The sequence below is a fragment of the Cryptomeria japonica genome, unplaced genomic scaffold (assembly GCF_030272615.1).
Source record: "Cryptomeria japonica unplaced genomic scaffold, Sugi_1.0 HiC_scaffold_32, whole genome shotgun sequence".
Classification (NCBI taxonomy): Eukaryota; Viridiplantae; Streptophyta; class Pinopsida; order Cupressales; family Cupressaceae; genus Cryptomeria; species Cryptomeria japonica.
In genome coordinates, this window is record NW_026728854.1 from 595,001 (window position 1) to 608,797 (window position 13,797).

Sequence of the window (13,797 nt, forward strand, 5' to 3'; positions counted from 1 at the left end):
CACAGAAATTTCCAAGGCGGCCAAGGAGCCTCCCCGCATAGCAATCGGGGTGTGAGGTTACGGATGCAGCATTGATAGCAATCGAGGTGGGAGGCGAAGGATGCAGAAGTGAGAGCCGAGGGATGTAGCAGAGATAGCAATCGGGGTGTGTGATGCAGAAGAGATAGCAATCGAGGTGTGCGGTGGGAAGGGCCCAGCAGCCAGAATGCATGAAGCGACGGATGAAGCAGTGATGACAACCGGGCTGTGAGGAGAGGAGGGATGCAGCCAAGAAAGCAATCAGGGCTCGAGGCAAGGGATGCATCAAGGATAGCAATCATGTTGTGAGGCGAGATTCCAAAGGCTAAACGTGAGAGGCTGCAGGGTCGACTCAGAGAGGTCTATGCATGTGAGAGGCTGAAAGCAAGGTCAACTCGGAGCGGTCTATGCATCGGGCGCGCTTGGGGCGACTACCAGTGCCAACCCCTTATCCCGCGACGCGTCCGACAAAGAGAACGTTCCAAGGCGGCAGAGGAGGTTACCAGCCGAAGGATGCAGTAGCAATAACAGGTATAGTTCCGCGGCGGCCGAGAAGACTCACCGCATAGGAATCGGGATGCGAGGCGAGGGATGCGGCGGGAAGGCCCCGACGGCTAAACGGAAGAGGCTGCAGGGCCGCCTCGGAATGGTCCAAGCATCGGACGCGATTGGGACGACTACCAGTGCCAACCCCTTATCCCGCGATGCGTCCGATACACAGATAGTTCCAAGGCGGCCGAGGAGCCTCACCGCATATCAATCGGGGTGCGAGGCGAGGGATGGGGCGGGAAGGCCCCAACGGCTAGACGGAAGAGGCTTCAGGGCCACCTCGGAATGCTCCAAGCATCGGACGCGCTTGGGGCGACTACCAGTGCCAACCCCTTATCCCGCGATGCGTCCGATACACAGATGGTTCCAAGGCGGCCGAGGAGCCTCACCGCATAGCAATCGGGGGTGCGAGGCGAGGGATGGGGCGGGAAGGCCCCAACGGCTAGACGGAAGAGGCTTCAGGGCCGCCTCGGAATGGTCCAAGCATCGGACGCGCTTGGGGCGACTACCAGTGACAACCCCTCATCCCGCGATGCGTCCGATACGAAGATGGTTCCAAGGCGGCCGAGGAGCCTCACCGCATAGCAATCGGGGTGCGAGGTGGGGGATGCGGCGAGATGGCCCCAACGGCTAGACGGAAGAGGCCACAGGGCCGCGTCGGAATAGTCCAAGCATCGGACGCGCTTGGGGCGACTACCAGTGACAACCCCTTATCCCGCGATGCGTCCGATACGAAGATAGTTCCAAGGCGGCCGAGGAGCCTCACCGCATAGCAATCCGGGTGCGAGGTGGGGGATGCGGCGAGATGGCCCCAACGGCTAGACGGAAGAGGCTGCAGGGCCGCCTCGGAATAGTCCAAGCATCGGACGCGCTTGGGGCGACTACCAGTGACAACCCCTTATCCCGCGATGCTTCCGATACGAAGACAGTTCCAAGGCGGCCGAGGAGCCTCACCGCATAGCAATGGGGGTGCGAGGTGAGGGATGCGGCGAGATGGCCCCAACGGCTAGACGGAAGAGGCCACAGGGCCGCCTCGGAATAGTCCAAGCATCGGACGCGCTTGGGGCGACTACCAGTGACAACCCCTTATCCCGCGATGCATCCGATACGAAGATAGTTCCCAGGCGGCCGAGGAGCCTCACCGCATAGCAATCGGGGTGCGAGGCGAGGGATGCGGCGAGATGGCCCCAAAGGGTAGACGGAAGAGGCTGCGGGGCCGCCTCGGAATAGTCCAAGCATCGAACGCGCTTGGGGCGACTACCACTGCCAACCCCTTATCCCGCGATGCGTCCGATACACAGATAGTTCCGAGGCGGCCGAGGAGCTGGGGGATGCGGCGAGATGGCCCCAACGGCTAGACGGAAGAGGCTGCAGGGCCGCCTCGGAATAGTCCAAGCATCGGACGCGCTTGGGGCGACTACCAGTGACAACCCCTTATCCCGCGATGCGTCCGATACACAGATAGTTCCGAGGCGGCCAAGGAGCCTCACCGCATAGCAATCGTGGTGCGAGGTGGGGGATGCAGCGAGATGGCCCCAACGGCTAGACGGAAGAGGCTGCAGGGCCGCCTCGGAATGGTCCAAGCATCGGACGCGCTTGGGGCGACTACCACTGCCAACCCCTTATCCCGCGATGCGTCCGATACACAGATAGTTCCAAGGCGGCCGAGGAGCCTCACCGAATAGCAATCGGGGTGCGAGGCGAGGGATGCGGCGAGAAAGCCCCAACGGCTAGAGGGAAGAGGCTTCAGGTCCGCCTCGGAATGGTCCAAGCATCGGACGCGCTTGGGGCGACTACCAGTGACAACCCCTTATCCCGCGACGCGTCCGATACACAGATAGTTCCAAGGCGGCCGAGGAGCCTCACCGCATAGCAATCGGGGTGCGAGGCGAGGGATGCGGCGAGAAGGACCCAACGGCTAGACGGAAGAGGCTTCAGGGCCGCCTCGGAATGGTCCAAGCATCGGACGCGCTTGGGGCGACTACCAGTGACAACCCCTTATCCCGCGACGCGTCCGATACACAGATAGTTCCAAGGCGGCCGAGGAGCCTCACCGCATAGCAATCGGGGTGCGAGGCGAGGGATGCGGCGAGAAGGACCCAACGGCTAGACGGAAGAGGCTTCAGGTCCGCCTCGGAATGGTCCAAGCATCGGACGCGCTTGGGGCGACTACCAGTGACAACCCCTTATCCCGCGACGCGTCCGATACACAGATAGTTCCAAGGCGGCCGAGGAGCCTCACCGCATAGCAATCGGGGTGCGAGGCGAGGGATGCGGCGAGAAGGACCCAACGGCTAGACGGAAGAGGCTTCAGGGCCGCCTCGGAATGGTCCAAGCATCGGACGCGCTTGGGGCGACTACCAGTGACAACCCCTTATCCCGCGATGCGTCCGATACACAGATAGTTCCAAGGCGGCCGAGGAGCCTCACCGCATAGCAATCGGGGTGCGAGGCGAGGGATGCGGCGAGAAGGACCCAACGGCTAGACGGAAGAGGCTTCAGGGCCGCCTCGGAATGGTCCAAGCATCGGACGCGCTTGGGGCGACTACCAGTGACAACCCCTTATCCCGCGACGCGTCCGATACACAGATAGTTCCAAGGCGGCCGAGGAGCCTCACCGCATAGCAATCGGGGTGCGAGGCGAGGGATGCGGCAAGAAGGACCCAACGGCTAGACGGAAGAGGCTTCAGGGCCGCCTCGGAATGGTCCAAGCATCGGACGCGCTTGGGGCGACTACCAGTGACAACCCCTTATCCCGCGACGCGTCCGATACACAGATAGTTCCAAGGCGGCCGAGGAGCCTCACCGCATAGCAATCGGGGTGCGAGGCGAGGGATGCGGTGAGAAGGACCCAACGGCTAGACGGAAGAGGCTTCAGGTCCGCCTCGGAATGGTCCAAGCATCGGACGCGCTTGGGGCGACTACCAGTGACAACCCCTTATCCCGCGACGCGTCCGATACACAGATAGTTCCAAGGCGGCCGAGGAGCCTCACCGCATAGCAATCGGGGTGCGAGGCGAGGGATGCGGCGAGAAGGACCCAACGGCTAGACGGAAGAGGCTTCAGGGCCGCCTCGGAATGGTCCAAGCATCGGACGCGCTTGGGGCGACTACCAGTGACAACCCCTTATCCCGCGACGCGTCCGATACACAGATAGTTCCAAGGCGGCCGAGGAGCCTCACCGCATAGCAATCGGGGTGCGAGGCGAGGGATGCGGCGAGAAGGACCCAACGGCTAGACGGAAGAGGCTTCAGGGCCGCCTCGGAATGGTCCAAGCATCGGACGCGCTTGGGGCGACTACCAGTGACAACCCCTTATCCCGCGATGCGTCCGATACACAGATAGTTCCAAGGCGGCCGAGGAGCCTCACCGCATAGCAATCGGGGTGCGAGGCGAGGGATGCGGCGAGAAGGACCCAACGGCTAGACGGAAGAGGCTTCAGGGCCGCCTCGGAATGGTCCAAGCATCGGACGCGCTTGGGGCGACTACCAGTGACAACCCCTTATCCCGCGACGCGTCCGATACACAGATAGTTCCAAGGCGGCCGAGGAGCCTCACCGCATAGCAATCGGGGTGCGAGGCGAGGGATGCGGCGAGAAGGACCCAACGGCTAGACGGAAGAGGCTTCAGGGCCGCCTCGGAATGGTCCAAGCATCGGACGCGCTTGGGGCGACTACCAGTGACAACCCCTTATCCCGCGACGCGTCCGATACACAGATAGTTCCAAGGCGGCCGAGGAGCCTCACCGCATAGCAATCGGGGTGCGAGGCGAGGGATGCGGCGAGAAGGACCCAACGGCTAGACGGAAGAGGCTTCAGGGCCGCCTCGGAATGGTCCAAGCATCGGACGCGCTTGGGGCGACTACCAGTGACAACCCCTTATCCCGCGACGCGTCCGATACACAGATAGTTCCAAGGCGGCCGAGGAGCCTCACCGCATAGCAATCGGGGTGCGAGGCGAGGGATGCGGCGAGAAGGACCCAACGGCTAGACGGAAGAGGCTTCAGGGCCGCCTGGGAATGGTCCATGCATCGCACGCGCTTGGGGCGACTACCAGTGACAACCCCTTATCCCGCGACGCGTCCGATACACAGATAGTTCCAAGGCGGCCGAGGAGCCTCACCGCATAGCAATCGGGGTGCGAGGCGAGGGATGCGGCGAGAAGGACCCAACGGCTAGACGGAAGAGGCTTCAGGGCCGCCTCGGAATGGTCCAAGCATCGGACGCGCTTGGGGCGACTACCAGTGACAACCCCTTATCCCGCGACGCGTCCGATACACAGATAGTTCCAAGGCGGCCGAGGAGCCTCACCGCATAGCAATCGGGGTGCGAGTCGAGGGATGCGGCGAGAAGGACCCAACGGCTAGACGGAAGAGGCTTCAGGGCCGCCTCGGAATGGTCCAAGCATCGGACGCGCTTGGGGCGACTACCAGTGACAACCCCTTATCCCGCGATGCGTCTGATACACAGATAGTTCCAAGGCGGCCGAGGAGCCTCACCGCATAGCAATCGGGGTGCGAGGCAAGGGATGCGGCGAGAAGGACCCAACGGCTAGACGGAAGAGGCTTCAGGGCCGCCTCGGAATGGTCCAAGCATCGGACGCGCTTGGGGCGACTACCGTTGCCAACCCCTTATCCCGCGATGCGTCTGATACACAGATAGTTCCGAGGCGGCCGAGGAGCCTCACCGCATAGCAATCGGGTTGCGAGGCAGATTATTGGGAAGGGAACCCCCTGGGATGCGGCTCAAGCAGTGCCCAAAGGGACTGGAATGCGGAATCACATCGAGAGACCCAAATGCTATACGAGGGCTCAAATCGAATTATCGATTTGGCCACGACATGGACGCATCGGAACGACTACCTTTGCCGAACCACTCGCAATTGCATCCATACCGAAACCAATAGACATTTCCGTTAGAGCCCTCGCATAGCATTCGGGAATCTCGCATGCCCCTCTAAATCGACCAATGCTGGCGCTCAACGAAAATCCGAGCGCTACCACCGTTCGAGCGCCAGCATTGGTCGAGTTAGAGGGGCACGGGGGAGAATGCTCCAGTCAACACCTCCCCTATATAAGTTATTTGTCCGATTCTCGCACAACCGTAGTCTGCCTCGTCGAATCAAACAACGGTCCCAGATTCCGACTTCCGTTCCGTAGAGACCCAAAAGCTAGATGGAGGCTCGCAAGAAAGAGAGTCGGCGCATAGCAATCGGGTTTCTCGAACGTTTAGGGACCGAGCTCACTTGCGGATAGGGCAAAATCCGCCAAGCAACCCAAAAGCTAGACGGGGGCTCGAATCGAATCGCCTAGGCGGCCACAACAACGACGTGTTGGATCGACTACCAGTGCCAAACCATTCAGCAAGACTAGTCTGTGTCGAGGCCGGATAGAGATTCTCAGAGAGCGCCCGTATAGCATTTAGGAGACCTGCCGCGTCCCTCACACTCGACAAATGGTGGTGCACGTTTATAAATCCGAGCGATCCCAACCCTTTCAAGCACCAACATCGGTCGAGATAGAGGGGCACGGAGGGGGCTGCGTGAGACAACACAGTCCCCTATATAAGTTATTTGTCCGATTCTCACACATCCGAAGAATGGTCATCAAATCGGACAACAGCCCAAACTTCCGACTTCCGTCCCAGAAAGCCCAAGAGCTATCTAAAACGTTCATGGCCGGAACTCGATCGCGGCTATACCAGTCCGCCAAGCAACCCAAAAGCTAGACTGGAGCTCTAGTCGAATCACCTCTGTGGCCATTGCAAGGACGTGTTGGAGCGACTACCATTGCCGAACCATTCCGCAGGTCGAGTCCATACCAAGGCCGCATAGAGATTCACGATGAGCTCCTGCATAGCAATCAGGAGACTTGCCGTGTCCATCACAATCGATAAATCCTGGTGCAAGATTTTTGCATCCGAGCGCTCCAACCAGTCGAGCACCAGCATCAATCGACATAAACGGGCACGGGGGGAGGATGCTCGAGAACACTACCTCCCCTATATAAGTTATTTGTCCGATTCTCAAGCAGCCGAAGTCTGGTCATCGAATCGGGTCAAAGACCACAACTTCCGACTTTACCCACAATGCAAGTCATCGAATCGAACATCGGCCCCCGAGTCGGACTCCATGCGTATGTCAGGTCATCGGACCCAAATTCCGCCTTCCTGCGCATGGCGGGCCATCAATATCAACTCGGTCATCGGACCCAAACTCCGCCTTTCTGCGCATGGCACGCCTTCAAATCGGTCATCGGACCCAAATTCCGCCTTCCTGTGCATGGCGGGCCATCAACATCAACTCGGTCATCGGACCCAAATTCCGCCTTTCTGCGCATGGCACGCCATCAACTCGGTCATCGGACCCAAATTCCGCCTTCCTGCGCATGGCAGGTCATCGGACACAAATTCAGACCTCGCCAATATGCCTACGTATCGAATCGGTCATCGGACCCAACTTCCGACTTCATCCATACTGTAGGGTCTTTGAGGTTGGCGCGGTGCGCTCAACCCGGGGAGTCGACCCATCGAAGCATACACCTCCCCTATATAAGCTATTTGTCCGATTCCCACACCTGTGTAGTTTGCACCTCTGACCAGGACATCGACCCCAACTTCCGAACTCGACTGCAACGACGGCACCAGCGCCTTGGTGCGCACCTTGCGACGCACAGTCCCAACATTCGCCTTCCTGCACATGGCAGGTCATCGGACCCAAATTCCGACCTCGCGAGTATGCCTACATATCGAATCGGTCATCGGACACAACTTCCGACTTCATCCATACCGTAGGGTCTTTGAGGTTGGCGCGGTGCGCTCAACCCGGGGAGTCGACCCAACGAAGCATACACCTCCCCTATATAAGCTATTTGTCCGATTCCCACACCTGTGTAGTTTGCACCTCCGATCAGGACATCGACCCCAACTTCCGAACTCGCCTGCAACGACCGAACCAGCGCCTTGGTGCGCACCTTGCAACGCACAGTGCCAACATTCGCCTTCCTGCACATGGCAGGTCATCGGACCCAAATTCCGACCTCGCGAGTATGCCTACATATCGAATCGGTCATCGGACCCAACTTCCGACTTCATCCATACCGTAGGGTCTTTGAGGTTGGCGCGGTGCGCTCAACCCGGGGAGTCGACCCAACGAAGCATACACCTCCCCTATATAAGCTATTTGTCCGATTCCCACACCTGTGTAGCTTGCACCTCCGATCAGGACATCGACCCCAACTTCCGAACTCGACTAAAAAGACCGCACCAGCACCTTGGTGTGCACCTTGCAACGCACAGTGCCAACATTCGCCTTCCTGCACATGGCAGGTCATCGGACCCAAATTCCGACCTCATGAGCATACCTACTAATCGAATCGGTCATCGGACCCAACTTCCGACTTCATCCATACCGTAGGGTCTTTGAGGTTGGCGCGGTGCGCTCAACCTGGGGAGTCGACCCATCGAAGCATACACCTCCCCTATATAAGCTATTTGTCCGATTCCGACACCTGTGTAGTTTGCACCTCCGCTCAGGACATCGACCCCAACTTCCGAACTCGCCTGCAACGACCGAACCAGCGCCTTGGTGCGCACCAAAAGTGCGCACTTTTGGAGGGCACTTTTGTGCGCTCCAAAGGTGCGCACTTTTGGAGGGCACTTTTGTGCGCTCCAAAGGTGCGCACTTTTGGAGGGCACTTTTTGGAGGGCACTTTTCTGCGCTCCAAAGGTGCGCACTTTTGGAGGGCACTTTTTGGAGGGCACTTTTCTGCGCTCCAAAGGTGCGCACTTTTGGAGGGCACTTTTTGGAGGGCACTTTTCTGCGCTCCAAAGGTGCGCACTTTTGGAGGGCACTTTTTGGAGGGCACTTTTCTGCGCTCCAAAGGTGCGCACTTTTGGAGGGCACTTTTGTGCACTCCAAAGGTGCACACTTTTGGAGGGCACTTTTTGGAGGGCACTTTTCTGCACTCCAAAGGTGCGCACTTTTGGAGGGCACTTTTTGGAGGGCACTTTTGTGCGCTCCAAAGGTGCGCACTTTTGGAGGGCACTTTTTGGAGGGCACTTTTGTGCGCTCCAAAGGTGCGCACTTTTGGAGGGCACTTTTGTGCACTCCAAAGGTGCGCACTTTTGGAGGGCACTTTTCCTGCGCTCCAAAGGTGCACACCTAGGTGAGCACCTTCGACCACACCTTGTAGCACACCAAACTCTGACTTTCGACTTCATCCGCAATGCAGGGTCTTTGAGGTTGGCGCAATGCGCACAACCAGGGGAGTCGACCCATCAAACCCAACACCTCCCCTATATAAGCTATTTGTCTGATTCTCATACATGCGTAGCCTGCAGGAGCAATTAGGACATCGACCCCAACTTTCGGCTTCTAAACGAAAACAAGGTCTTTGAGGTTGGTGTAATGCGAACAACTAGGGGAGTCAACCCATCAAACCCAACACCTCCCCTATATAAGCTATTTGTCTGATTCTCATACATGTGTAGTCTACAGGAGCAATTAGGACATCGACCCCAACTTTTGACTTCTTAACGAAAACAAGGTCTTTGAGGTTGACGTAATGCGCACAACCAGGGGAGTCGACCCATCAAACCCAACACCTCCCCTATATAAGCTATTTGTCCGATTCTCATACATGTGTAGCCTACAGGAGCCATTAGGACATTGACCCCAACTTTTGACTTCTTAACGAAAACAAGGTCTTTGAGGTTGGCGTAATGCGCACAACCAAGGGAGTTGACCCATCAAACCCAACACCTCCCCTATATAAGCTATTTGTCTGATTCTCATACATGTGTAGCCTGCAACAACGATTAGGACATCCACCCCAACTTCTGAATTCGTCTGCGTTGACCGCACCAAAGGTGCACGCCTTGGTGCTCACCAAAATCCGACTTCCGACTTCTTCTGCTATGCGGGGTCTTTGAGGTTGGCGCAGTGCGCACAACCAGGGGAGTCAACCCACCGAATGCAACACCTCCCCTATATAAGCTATTTGTCTGATTCTCATACATGCGTAGACTGCAGCAATGATTAGGACATCCACCCCAACTTTTGACTTCTTAAACAAGACAGGGTCTTTGAAGTTGGTGCAGTGCACACAACCAGGGGAGTCGACCCATCAAACGCAACACCTCCCCTATATAAAGCTATTTGTCCGATTCTCATACGTGTAGTCTGCAGCAGCGATTAGGACATCGACCCCAACTTCCGAATTCGTTTGCATTGACCGCACCAAAGGTGCACGCCTTGGTGTGCACCTTGGAGTGCACTTTGGTGCTCACCTCGGTGCACACTTTGGTGTGCACCTCGGTGTGCACCAAAGGTGCGCACCTTGGAGCGCACCAAAGGTGTACACTTTGGAGCGCACCACATAGGGTCTTTGAGAGGTTGGCGCAGTGCGCACACCAAGGTGGGTGTTGAGGTGCGTGCCGAGGTGGGTGGGTGCTAGGGTGCGCTCCATGGTGGGTGCCAGGGTGGGTGCGTGCTAGGGTGGATTCCAAAGAGGGTCATAGGGTGGGTGCCAAGGTGGGTTGGTGATATAGTGGGTTCAAAGGTGGGTACTAGGGTGGGTTCCAAGGTGGGTCACAAGTTGGGTGCCAGGATGCGTGGGTGTTAGGTTGGGTGCCAAGGTGGGCTCCTGCGTGGGTGGGTGCTAGGGTGGGTTTCAAGGTGGACGCGAGGGCGGGTGCCAAGGTGGGTAACAAGTTGGGTGTTAGGATGGGTGAGTGCTAGAGTGGGTGCCAAGGTGGGTGGGTGCTAAGGTGGATGCCAAGGTGGTTCACAGGGTGGGTGGGTTCTAGGGTGAGTTCCAAGGTGGGTCACAGGTTTAGTGCTAGGGTGCGTGTCAAGGCGGGTGTCGAGGTGCCTGGGTGCTAGGGTGTGGATGCCAATGTGGGTCATAGGGTGGGTACTAGGGTGGGCTGCAATGTGGGTGCCAAGGTGGGTAACATGCTCGGTTGGTTCTAAATTGGGTGTCAGGGTGGGTGTGCACCCACCTTGCCCGAGGTGGGTGCCAAGGTGCCAGTGTGGGTGGGTGCTAAGGTGGATGCCAAGGTGGGTGAGAAGGTGGGTGATAGGTTGAGTGGTAGGATGGGTGGGTGCCAAGATGGGTCACAGGGTGGGTGCAAGGGTGGGTAGGTGCTAGGGTTGGTGTCAGGGTGGGTGGGTGCTAGGTTGGGTTCCAAGGTGGGTGCGAGGGTGAGTGTCAAGGTGGGTCACAGGTTAGGTGCTAGGATGGGTGAGTGCTAGGGTGCAAAGGTGCCAGGGTGGGTGCTAGGATGGGTCGATGCTAGGGTGAGTGGCAAGGTGGGTCCACAAGTGTCAAGGTGGGTGCCGAGGTGGGTGCCAACTTGGGTTCCAAGGTGGGTGCCAAGTGGGCGACTGCTATGGTGGATGCCAAGGTGGGTCACGGGGTGGGTGCCAAGTTGCTAGGTTGTGTTCCAAGGTGGGTGCCAACGTGGCTGCTAGGGTGCGTGGGTTAAAGGGTGTGTCACAACGTGGGTGCCAGGATGGGTGCGCACCCACACTGGCCAAGACGGGTGCAAGGTTGGGTTCCAAGCCCGGTCACAGGCTGGGTGCTAGGATGGGTGGGTGCCAAGGTGGGCACCAGGGTGGGTGCACCCACCCTGGCCAAGGTGGGTCACGGGGTGGGTCCTAGGGTGGGTAACAGGGTGGGTACTAAGGTGCGTGCCAAGGTGGGTCATGGGGTGGGTGCCAAGGTGGGCACCAGGGTGGGTGTGCACCAACCCTAGCCAGGGTAGGTCACGGGGTGGTTGTCGGGGTGGGCGTCAAGGAGCCAAGGTGGGTGGCAAGTAGCCAAGTTGCGTGCCAAGGTGGGTGTCGGGGTGGGTGCCAAGGATCCAAGGTGGGTGCCAAGGAACCAAGGTGGGTGTCTGGGTGGGTGCCGAGGTGGGAGCCAGGGTGGGTCCCAAGGTGAGTGCAAAGGTGGGTGCCAGGGTCAAGGTGAGTGCCAATGTGGGTTCCAAGGTGCCAGGGTCAGGGTGAGTGCCAATGTGGGTTCAAAGGTGCTAAGTTGGGTGCGAGGTTGGGTGCGAGGGTGGGTGGGTGCCAAGGTGTGCTAGGTGGAAGCCCGGGTGGGTCGGCATCCCATGGGTGTCGAGTTGGGTGCCTGATGGGTGCTTCTTGTCAAGTTTTAGTCGTCGGGACTCATTTCGAGCCTTAGAGGTCGTTTCTTGTCCGGTTGCCCTGTCTTCGACCTGGGAACCCAATTTTGGTCCTCGGGTCCCATTTTTTTTTGTCTCGCATCCCACTTTTGGCCTGTGGCCTTTTCGGGGTCGATTCTCGTTTTGGGCATCAGAGCATGTTTCTTCTCCTAAAACCCAATATTTGTTTATTAAGTCTCGGAACACATTTTTGTTCTCGTGGACCCATCATGGGTCTTGGAACGCATTTGTGGTCCTTGGGTCCCATTTTGCATCCCGAAACTTGTGTTTTGGTGCTTGATCCCTATTTTGGGTGCCCACCTTGCACCAAGTGCGCACCCGGGGCAAACCGAGCGCCTTGGTGCACCGGGGCAAGATCGAGCGTGCACCCGAGGCGCCCCGAACATGCACCAAGGTGCACTCGGCCCACATGTGAGCGCAGGTCGTTGCGCCCGAGGTGGTGTGTGGGCACCGCGTTGCAGACGGGACACTGCACGCACACGACGCCCCGTCCAGGTGCACGCACGTAGGCCGGGCCGGGTGCACACCCGACGCCCTAGCAAGGTGCGCGCACCCGGGCAGGGCTCACACTTGGCGAACGGGGCGCACTTCGCGAGGGAGGGTGTGCACCTCGACGGGGGTGGGTGGCCGGGGTGGATTCGCACGTGGGTCGCGGTTTGCTAAGTACACACTGCGACAAGCTCATAACGGGTGCGATCATACCAGCGTTAGTGCACCGGATCCCATCAGAACTCCGCAGTTAAGCGCGCTTGGGCCGGAGTAGTACTGGGATGGGTGACCTCCCGGGAAGTCCCGGTGTTGCACCCTTTTTTAGTTTTTCGCCGGGCGTCGCAATGCTATTTGAATAAACCTTTTGCCCGTTTGCGTTCTCGTCGGGGTCGGGCCGGGCCGGGGTGCGCTGCCCGCACTACCGCGCGCGCGGGGGCGACACCGAGCGCGCACCCGAGGCGCCCCGAGCACACAGGCCACGGTGCAACCCGGGCGTTGTGCGCGCACCCCGGTGCGCCCGAGGTGCTGCGCGCGCACCCAGGTGAAATCGGTGTGCACCTCGGCCAGTGCGCGCTCGGTCGAGTCGCGCACGTTGGCCAAGGTGCACGGTGATGTTTCTTACTCTAAGGTTCCGCACCAGACGCCCGGGACAGGTGAGCGAAGCTGGGCGGGGCCGGGTGCGCGGCCGGGGCAGGTGCACGCAGCTGGAGAGAGCTTTGGAGCACACCAGAGGTGCGCACCTTGGAGCACACTTCGGAGCGCACCAATGATGCGCTCCATTCAAAAGTTTCCTGAAAAGGCAAAAAAAGTTGAGATTATAGAATTTCCCACTTGAGAGATTGTAAAAAAAAAAAATTTAAAATGAAGGAAACGCGGGTGCCAAGGTGTGCGCGCCCGGGTGCGCAGCCCAGCCAAGGTGTGCGCACCAAGGCGCCCACCCTGGCGAAGGTGCACGCAAGGTGCGCACCCGAGGCAAACCGGACAATTAACCCAACTTTCGACTTCGCGCGCACCTGCGCACCTTGGAGCGCACTTCGGAGCGCTCCTTGGTGCGCACCAATCTTGGGCACCTCGGAGTGCACCATGGCGCCCACCAAGGTGCGCACCCGGGGCAAACCGAGCTCCGACTTCGTGCGCACCTTGGAGTGCACGAAAGGTGCGCACCATGGCGCCCACCAAGGTGCGCAGCCCAGCCAAGGCGTGCGCATCAAGGTGCGCACCCTGGCGAAGGTGCGCACCCGGGGCAAACCGAGCTCCGACTTCGTGCGCACCTTGGAGCGCACAAAGGGTGCGCAACCCAGCCAAGGTGTGCGCACCCCGGGCAAACCGAGCTCCGAATCGTGCGCACCTTGGAGCACACTTCGGAGCCCTCCTTGGTGCGCACCGATGTTGCGCACCTCGGAGCGCACCCGGGGAAAACAATGCAATTAACCCGACTTTCGACTTCGTGGGCACCTCGGAGCGCTCTCGGGTTCGCACCTCGGAGCACACCGAGGTGCGCACCTTTGATGCGCTGCCTTCACCAATTTCCAGAAAAGGCAAGAAAACATTG

General features: G+C 59.1%; 1 non-coding gene across 1 annotated transcript; it reads left to right on the top strand.

The window, feature by feature from the left end:
* Positions 1-12,444: 12,444 nt before the first annotated feature.
* Positions 12,445-12,563, top strand: LOC131861619 (5S ribosomal RNA). The gene has a single exon (XR_009360653.1). It is a non-coding gene; the product is annotated as a 5S ribosomal RNA (ribosomal RNA).
* Positions 12,564-13,797: the final 1,234 nt, after the last annotated feature.